Genomic DNA, 9,130 nt, shown 5'->3' on the forward strand with positions numbered 1-9,130 from the left:
TAGCTCCCTCTAGAGAGTAATGGTCTTCGACAACAATTTCATTTTTCGCCGTTGGATATCAAGTGATCTTTGTTTCTAATATTTTACTAGCTTGGCATTATATACAATTACAACACTGAAATAAAATGGCATTTTTTTATGGATTTAACAAACATTGAAGGAATCGAATGCCTTGAATGCATAACAGTGTTTAGTGCAGTCGCATCTAAGTTGTCTGGCCCCTCAACTCTGCACAGTGTTTAGGAAGAGAAAAATTGGAAATGTGACAGTAACGAATTATTTGAAAGAAAGCCTGTTGCCTCTTTTGTGCTTCATTATTTACGGTCCACGTTCTTCCGAAAAGGGTTTGATGTGAACTGTCATACTGAAATGTATTTAATTGCTGTTATGTTTCTTGACCTTTCTTGTTTGCACGCACGGTGAAAAATGAATACTGGAATCATGGCCTTAAAGCGACAAGTAATGGTCTTCGACAACAATTTCATTTTTCGCCGTTGAATAGCAAGTGATCTTTGTTTCTAATATTTTACTAGCTTGGTATTGTATACAACACTGAAATCAAATGGCATTTTTTTTATGGATTTAACAAACATTGAAGGAATCGAATGCCTTGAATGCATAACAGTGTTTAGTGAAGTAGCATCTAAGTTGTCTGGCCCTTCAACTCTGCACAGTGTTTAGGTAGAGAAAAATTGGAAATGTGACAGTAACGAATTATTTGAAAGAAAGCCTGTTGCCTCTTTTGTACTTCATTATTTACGGTCCACGTTCTTCCGAGAAGGGTTTGATGTGAATTGTCATACTGAAATTTAAATGCTGTTATGTTTCTTGACCTTTCTTGTTTGCACGCACGTAATTAAAATTGGAAGGGTTTTTTTGCCTCTAATAGCCGATATTTTGTTTGTTTCAATAAATTTTACGGTGGGAAAGGTTTTTGTGACATTTTTTCTTCCAAATGAACTACCAAAAATAAAGCTTTTTAACAACCTTTAAGTGGAGTATTTTTTGTAATTTAATTTTCTCTGTTAAAAATTTGCATGCGGGCTTGAAATAAACATCGCCACAACACACGCACGCACAAGAAGTAAATTCGCTGATTGAACTCTTCGTCGAGTTCTCGGTAATATTTTAAAAACTATAGTGTTATGTTTAACACTGAAACCAAACGGCAAATTCTCTGGTAACTTATTTGAGTTGGATACCAGAGACCATGAAACCGTAAACACCTTGAGTAGTCCGTGTTACAATTTTCTGGCTATTTGTAATTTTGTTTGTTTGTACGCAACAAGGCAAAAAAACAAAACAATTTGAAATTCGACTAATTCTTGTCAGTCAAGAATTATTTGAAAGAAAGCTTCTTGTTCATTTTTTGCTTCATTATTGAAAGAAATGGTTCTTCAGTGAAGGGATGGATCACCATTGTTCCAATTAAGAGTCCGGTCACGGGTCAATAACCCGACAAAGAAGGCTTCCGGAAACGACAGATGAAATATAAATAGTCAGTCAAATATTACAACAAAATTAAAAAACGAAAGACGTAAGTTTCTTGGCTAAAAAGTACGTTGTTCATCTCTAAAAGTGACGAACATTCTTCATCCATTATAAACAAGAACCTTGACACAAGGTGATCATGTGCACCTTTGCGGTTGCCTAGCAGGTGATTAATCTCTTCCTTCTGACAGATTTAGTGTTTTTGCGATCGACTGTGATTAATCCTTGGCTGAGAATTCGAAAATCAGAGTTTTATGTAAAAACTATGTTATTTTTTCTTCATCTCTCTTTTGGCTTGCGTTTTACTATTACCGTGTAGCATACAATTTTTGCGGGACTTTTACTTTGCGGATTGGCGATTTTTTTAAGTTTGCGGGAACCAATTTTTGCGGCGCGAATTTCCGCCCGGAACTAATTTTTGTGGTTTTCCTTTCAAGCAGCAAAACTATATTCAACTTCTATCACTCTTTGGTAAAAAAACTCCTCAATCATCGAGAACGGGTGGGGAAAATGTGGCATTCTGGAGGCCTTAAAAATAGTTAACGTGACCTTTTGATTGACTGCTTTGAGTTCGTTTCTTATGCCCCAGAGACTAGAAAAGTATTGACTTAACCTTTTATCGTTGCTTTTTGTTTGTAGCAAGCTCCAATTGCTTTTTCTCAATGCAAATATTAAAATAAAGGATCTTTTTGACCCCACTATGTGGATTAAAAGCCATTTTTAGTTATATTAACGGGAGTAAATTTTTATGGTTTTAATTTTGATGGTGCTTTTTTCTGCTGAAACTTATTTCGGCGGATCAAGTACTATCCGCAAAATCCTCAAAAATTAAGCAGCGCGAATTAAAAGGGCTACACCGTAACTCCCAGGTTTGCAAAACCATTTGTTGCAAACGTAAACCAAAAACAAATTTGACCTTAGTGTGTGGCATAAACGTTGGCAGTGCAACTCTAGACATGCAGGAAAACGTCCGCCAGAGTAATTTGGAGTTAGTTTTTTGCAGACTATTTCACTTAAAGGGGCTATGTCAGGTTATTTTTGGGTGTTTCGGGAAAATCTTTAGTTAATCACGAGTTTAAAACTCGAAAATGGTAATGTGGAATTCCTTTACCGAGGAAATTATCGTTATAGCACTAACGAAATGATTCTGAGAAAGAAACGACCTTTATCCAGGCAATTTTTCATAATTTGAAAAACGTGGGGCAGACTTTTTTTGAAGATTACCCAAATGTAATCCCTTTCAATCTTGTACATTTATGGCCATCCATGGCTTCTCTTTCCTTTTGCAGTATTTTTTTTTATGTCGTTCAACAGTTTTAAGTGGTTCTTGCAATGTTTCATCCTTTTTGGGGGGCATTTGGAAAAAAAGGAAAGCAAAGCAACATATCAAGTGTCTAGTTGTTCTAGCGCTAACTGGGGATACCGTGAACTGAAATTAACAATTAACACAAATCAAATCGAGTGCTCTCATCACTGCGCCATCCATTATTTAAAGAAGAAACGAGTGTTTTTTTGTTTTGCCTTTTTGAACTCAATTTATTACCAAAGTTTTAAAAAGTAGAAGACCTCAAAACGGGACACAACATTACAAACTAATTCAACGTGTGAACGTGTGAACGTGTGAACCAAAGGGCCATTGCTGGAATGACCCAGTGTACGCTGACGGAGCGTCTAGTTCAGCTGAAAAGTGGAGGGTTTATTGGCTCCCCTCTGGCAGAGTTATGATAAACCCTGCGGCCATACTTGCCATGAACTTCACGCCAAGGAACTTCGACTGAAATCAGACATGGCATGACTCCTCTCCAGGTTAAAGTGAGTACAATAAAAATATTTACAATTCAAGATCTTGGGTCTTTAATCGAAAATCTTTAAGTTCAATCCATTTTAAACCAGAGTAGGGTCAAACTATGTCGGATTGTCCACCTGGTTACTTCGAACTGTATAATGTACCATAGACTGAAATTACCAACGGGAGAACTGCTGCGTGCCACGTTGACAGCCATTCCTACCTGATGAAAAGTTGACATCCGAGATTTGATTCTGTACTTCATTCGCGGCTGGAATGTCCTTCAATGTTGGCAGAAACACTTTACGGTCTACACAACGATAAAAACAATTGACATGAAAAACTCGCTGGTGGATTGCTGAACCGGCAGCCGTGGGACTTTTGTCCGTTAAAAGTGGGATGACAATTGACGACAAAAAAATGTGCCTGATCCAAGCAAACAAATTGTTCATTAATACCCTGTAAATATCATACATTATTATCACTTTTTCGGGCATTAGGGCGCATTTTGCGGCTAAATTGGAGAATTTCGCTTTGACGAGGGGCTAACGCTCGAAACGTTTGCTTCCTAAATCTTTCCCAGTGCAGTAATTCAACCTTTATCAATTCGTTTGATAAAACTGACCCAATTTTTGTGTCACTCTCCCACCGACGCAGCACCACAGTTTCTTTAGTGTCTAGACTGATGGCCGATTAAGAATGGGGCGAATATGGAAAAAAGACTGGGTAGAGGAAGTTGGTGAAAAGAAAATGGCGGCTGTTTTGATCGTGCACGTTGAGCAGGTAGGCTTGTGTCTCTTCCCCGGTAAAAGTAAATGTGTTTGATTATTTGGGTAGTCCATGGGGGTAGTCTGTGGGGGTAGTTCGCTGGGTAGTCCGCGGAGTAGTCCATGGAAAAGTCCGCCGAGCGGAGGCCAGTGGGTAGCCCACGGAGCGGGGGTTAGTCTTTTCAACTCTAACCGAAAAGGTTCTTTTCTTCGGCTTCTGTCAGCTCGCGGGCGGCGTTGGGTTTGTTCCCTTTGCGATGTTCTACAAGAAGCTGTCGGCGTTTGGCAATTAAGACTTCTCTAGAGAGTTTGAACTTGTCTCCCTCAATTCTGTTCACGTCTGAACCTCTTTCGTTCAAGGAACGCTGAAGACTTTGTTGAAAACACGTCAAACTAACAGGCTCGTACTATGTGTCGTCCAATGTCTTCACGATTTTGAAAAATTTGCACAACAGTAACAACAGTAACTTCTGTTCGTCTTCAGGTATGTCACACAGTTATCTGTTTTTGTGTTGTTGTAAACAAAAAACCACTTCCACGCCTTCATGTCTCTTTGGGTTTTTACTTTTGTGATTGCCGGTTTTTGTTGCAAAAGATATTTTTGAAACTCATGGACATTTTTGTTTTCTTCGCTTTCATTCTCATTGGCGCTTTCGATTTTTCGTTTTCTAGTTCCATCAAGAGAGAGAAATCACAGAAAATCTTTTACGGGCAATCCCAGGCGGGCAGTATTGCTCCTTATGCACCTATCATCGGCCATCCCTTGGGTGGGGGGGGGGGGACCCCAGACAAGGGAGGGGACTTTGTACAGGATCCTGTCGAAGTTCTTGATTTCCCCCTCCTTGAAGGGGACACAGAGCAATCAAGGTTAAGAAATTCCCCTTCAGGTGGGGATCATATTGAACAGCATCAAACCACAGTAAACTTGTAAAGTCTAATGTTAGTAAATTGTCTTCCATTGTTACATCTGAAGCAGTAAATATAAGGAATAACACGATGGAAATGGATCAAATACATTACAATACCTGAGCTCACGCACTCCGCCATTTTCCACAAGGAGAAGGTAAGCCCACATTTTTCTGTACAGCAGTCTTTATGTTATTGATGTAAGACAACTTGAAATTGACCTATTTCTTTTTCACCCCTGTTTTCCCCGGGGTGCAAGGCCTCCGGAAACCAAACCTCCCTCATTTCCCCCACCTGCAGGGTAAAATGATCGTTCAAACCCTCTATAATTAAGTCCCCATACAACGTGATATTTGCCCGGGGTCCCCCCCTCCCCCCAGGGGATGGCCGATGATAGGTGCATTACAACGCATTCATTTATTTTGGCGGGATTTTATTGGTTACTGTATGTTACATGGTGAAAACTCACAGGACAGTTATCACACAATAACCCCTCCTGTGTCGATATTTGTCCTGCGATTGTTTCAGTGGAAAAGAAACATAGTCGACACAAGAGTTTCAAGTTTTCCGTTCTCCTATTTTACATGGAAGGAAACCAAACTCGTTTTGGTGGGTCTAGCGATAGTGACTCCACCAAACATTGAGACAATTATGTTCTTTATGGTGTAAATTGTGTTACGCGTATTCACGGTAACGCAAGTATGTCATTGCGTGACCAACTTGAAAACGTTTTCTGTTTCTCTCAAGGACACAACACATATGATAAACAGTTGGTATTTGGTACGCTCCTTAATTTCTTAAATACAATCATGTCAATACGGCTCGTCATAGATGCATATGCATTTGTTGCACACTGTTTAGAGTCCACTTAATCATAGAAAAAAAAAATTCACAAAGTTCGTGTTAGGATTTTTCTGATCACTTTAGAGAGGATACGAGCCAACGTATCCGTAAGGTGTAACTGGCCAAACAGAGTTCACGCACACATTAGGAGTTCCTCTAAGGGGTCCTGGTGCCAGGGGTACAGGTACTGGTGCCGCTCTCGCATTATGGCTAATTAAACACAGTCCCGCTGGTTGGTAATAGGTCGGAGTTCCAAAGCTGTCATAAGTTAGTAAGGTAGGTGGTCTCCGCTCCCTTATCGGTCTCCCTTCTCCTGGTCTGACTTCTGACTGCTCTACTACAGATGGTTCAAGGACTGGATCTGTCGGTGCTTGTGTCTGCAGGTCAGGTTGGTAGATACTGGAGGCCGCCTCCTAATCAGCGCATGCCTGGTTGGCTGAAGGCTCCTTGGCTGAACAGGTACTGTCTGACAACGCGCTTTCTGGCTCTACAGGAGTGAAAGTTTACATCCCTGCGGATTCTTCTTCAGAACTGTCTCCGACATTGGAGTCCCCTGGTGACGACAGATGTGGCTGGGCAGTTGGCAACTTCCGTTTTGATCTTTTGCGGGTGTCACCGGGCCTTGCTTCAAAAGGAAGATCGTTGCATGGAAGTAGAAGGTTACAGTGAATCACGCGGTGTCGCCCTCCACCAGATTCAGGCATAATTTCTCTCTTCACCTTTCCGTTTCACTACCTGGTGGATGGTGTCTTCCCAGTAGGACCTCAGCTTCCCAGGGCCGCCTCTCTCACTTAAGTTTCGTACAAGGACTCGGTCGCCTGGCTGGAGTACTGGACTGTGAACTCTCCGGTCATACTGTTTCTTGCCTCTGAGTCCAGATAGCCGAGATTTCTTACTGGCTATTCCGTATGCTTCTTTCATTGCCTCTTGAGTAAGGTAACTTGAGTAGGCAGTGGGTTTGGTACCAAATATGACATCAATTGGGAGTCTTGGGGATCGGGCAAACAATAGGAAAAATGGCGAATATCCTGTTGCTTTATGGCGAGTGCAATTGTAAGCATGAACCACCTTTTGGAGGCTGTCCTTCCACTTGGACTTCTGGTGCTCAGGCAAAGTTCTTAGCATGGATAGCAGTGTTTGGTTCAGGCGTTCTGTCTTTCCGTTTCCTTGGGGATGATAAGGCGTTGTTCGAGAGCGGATCAAAGCACAGCATTCCTCCAGCCGATGGAACAACTGATTTTCAAATTCACCACCTTGATCATGCAAGATTCTTGCCGGAAACCCGAAACGTAATATAAAGTCATTATACAATTTGTCCGCTGCTGTTCGTGGTCGCATACGCTTGGGCAAATCTTGTAAAATGATCAACTATAACCAGGATATACTCGTATCCCCCTTTAACTACCACACGCTGCCTGGGTTTCAAATGACTAGCAAATACATAACCATCCCCCCGAAGTACTGGCGAACTGTTCCTAGCTTCCAGTTGCTGGATCGCTTGGTAGAGACCCTTGTGACTGTCCCAGTGACGTTTCTGACAACTTCGACCACAATAACGAACTGCTTTACAACCTAAATATTGCTTGAAACTTTGTTGGGATCCTGCTGCAATCCTCTGACAAGTAGCACACTGGTGGGACTTTATAAATCTTTCCTGGGGCAGGGCTACTTCCTGTCCCTCGGCTGTAGCCCCCGCCTGTTTCCCGGCCCTGATCTCCGTTTCCGACATCCACGGACCCAATGGTCACTACTACCATAAATGTGGCAGTGGTCGCACAACTGCCCCTTTCCTTCCTTTTGACAGTCGATACAGCCCCTTGGGCTCTGATACCCTTGCAGATTCTGATTTACAGGTAGGGGCCTGGCGAAACGTTCCTCATTGGTTAGATAACACCAATAACAACCATACTGGTCATTTGTTACTTACTGATTCGCACTGTCCCCCATTGTAAGTCACAAAAAATTGGCTTTCATTACATGAATGATCCCACAATTTGAAACGACAATAGCACAAATTAAGTCCAAGATTGTGGCTTCCTTTTCAGTGCTCGAAATTAAACAAGTATGAAGTTAATATTTTCAGTGCTCTTTATGCTGTGTAATAAATCTTTTATTGACCAAGCTAGTGCGGTCAAGATGGCTGGATATTGGCCTCGTTCTCTCTTTGCTTTTTTACGGACACAAAAAGAGAACTCTGTCAATATCCAGCCATGTTAACCTCGCTCTTGGTCAATAACATATATATCTTGCCTGCTTGGGTAGACAATCAGAACACAGAATTTGTGCATCTTGCCCACTCCCAGAGCTTGTCATATAATAATAAATTGTCACTTTGCACTTTATTGACCGCTCCCCTTTAAGTCTTTCCAGGGTCACAATGAAACAAACCACTCAAACTCAACAGCTTAAGAGTCCCAACTTGAAGGAGACAGACCAGTTGGCTTAGTACGAGAGCAGCTGAGGATTGAACCAGAGACTGCCAAACAAATCCTGCCGGTGGTTAGCCCAGGACTTGAAATTGTGTACACCAAGCGTCCGGCATCCAGCGCCCTTAACACTCAGCCACACTACCTCCTAAATGATGATCATGTTGATGAGTATGACAATATAGATGGTTTGGGCTTAATACCTGGTGATTATGTTCAGCTCTGGGAGGTAGTGTAAACCTTCTTGCTGCAGTATAGACCACTTTCATAAATGGCGGCGTATTTGTTATTCCTTTGTATTTATGTTTGTTAGACCTGCCCTCACTTTGGTTTATGTATTCTTTTGTATTTTTCCCATGACAGCGAGGTTAGAAAGGCGTATTAGCATTAAAACAAAAGAATATTAAATTTAGTCGCCATTATGAAAGAGAGCTTGGTGGCTTGGGGTATACTGAAGCCATTGTTGAGGTGTTACAGATGAGCTCATCCAGCAGGGTTGGTTCCAGAAGATCTGTCTCCTCTGATATCAGTGGCTTCTCTGCCAACACCACTTTCTAGGAACATACCAGTGAATGGAACTGAACGAGTTAGCTCGTACTCCTGTCATGTATACATGTAAAGTATAAGAAATATTAACATAAACTCGACGGTGGTGAGACATGTTTTGGCATGAACTGCAAACTAGAACATGATATTGTCTTGTGGGTCTCAACATTCAAGATACTTGGTTCTAGAACTGTCACCAAGCTTTACTAATGTAATTGATGCACAAAAATGACAATTATTAGCTATTACGATAACTATTGACAATAATTATTATCAACCCTAATACAAGGTATCTGCCCCAATGGCTCAACAATGTCTTCAAATTCATTCTTGTTCTCTTATTCCAACATGCACTTAACATCAAA

General features: G+C 41.4%; 1 long non-coding RNA gene across 1 annotated transcript; it reads left to right on the forward strand.

The window, feature by feature from the left end:
• Window positions 1-4,021: 4,021 nt before the first annotated feature.
• On the forward strand, window positions 4,022-8,866 carry LOC138026997 (uncharacterized). The gene is made up of 2 exons (XR_011127383.1): window positions 4,022-4,060; window positions 8,198-8,866. It is a non-coding gene; the product is annotated as an uncharacterized lncRNA (long non-coding RNA).
• The last annotated feature ends 264 nt before the right edge of the window (window positions 8,867-9,130 follow it).

This window comes from Montipora capricornis, chromosome 12, assembly GCF_036669925.1.
Source record: "Montipora capricornis isolate CH-2021 chromosome 12, ASM3666992v2, whole genome shotgun sequence".
NCBI lineage: Eukaryota > Metazoa > Cnidaria > Anthozoa > Scleractinia > Acroporidae > Montipora > Montipora capricornis.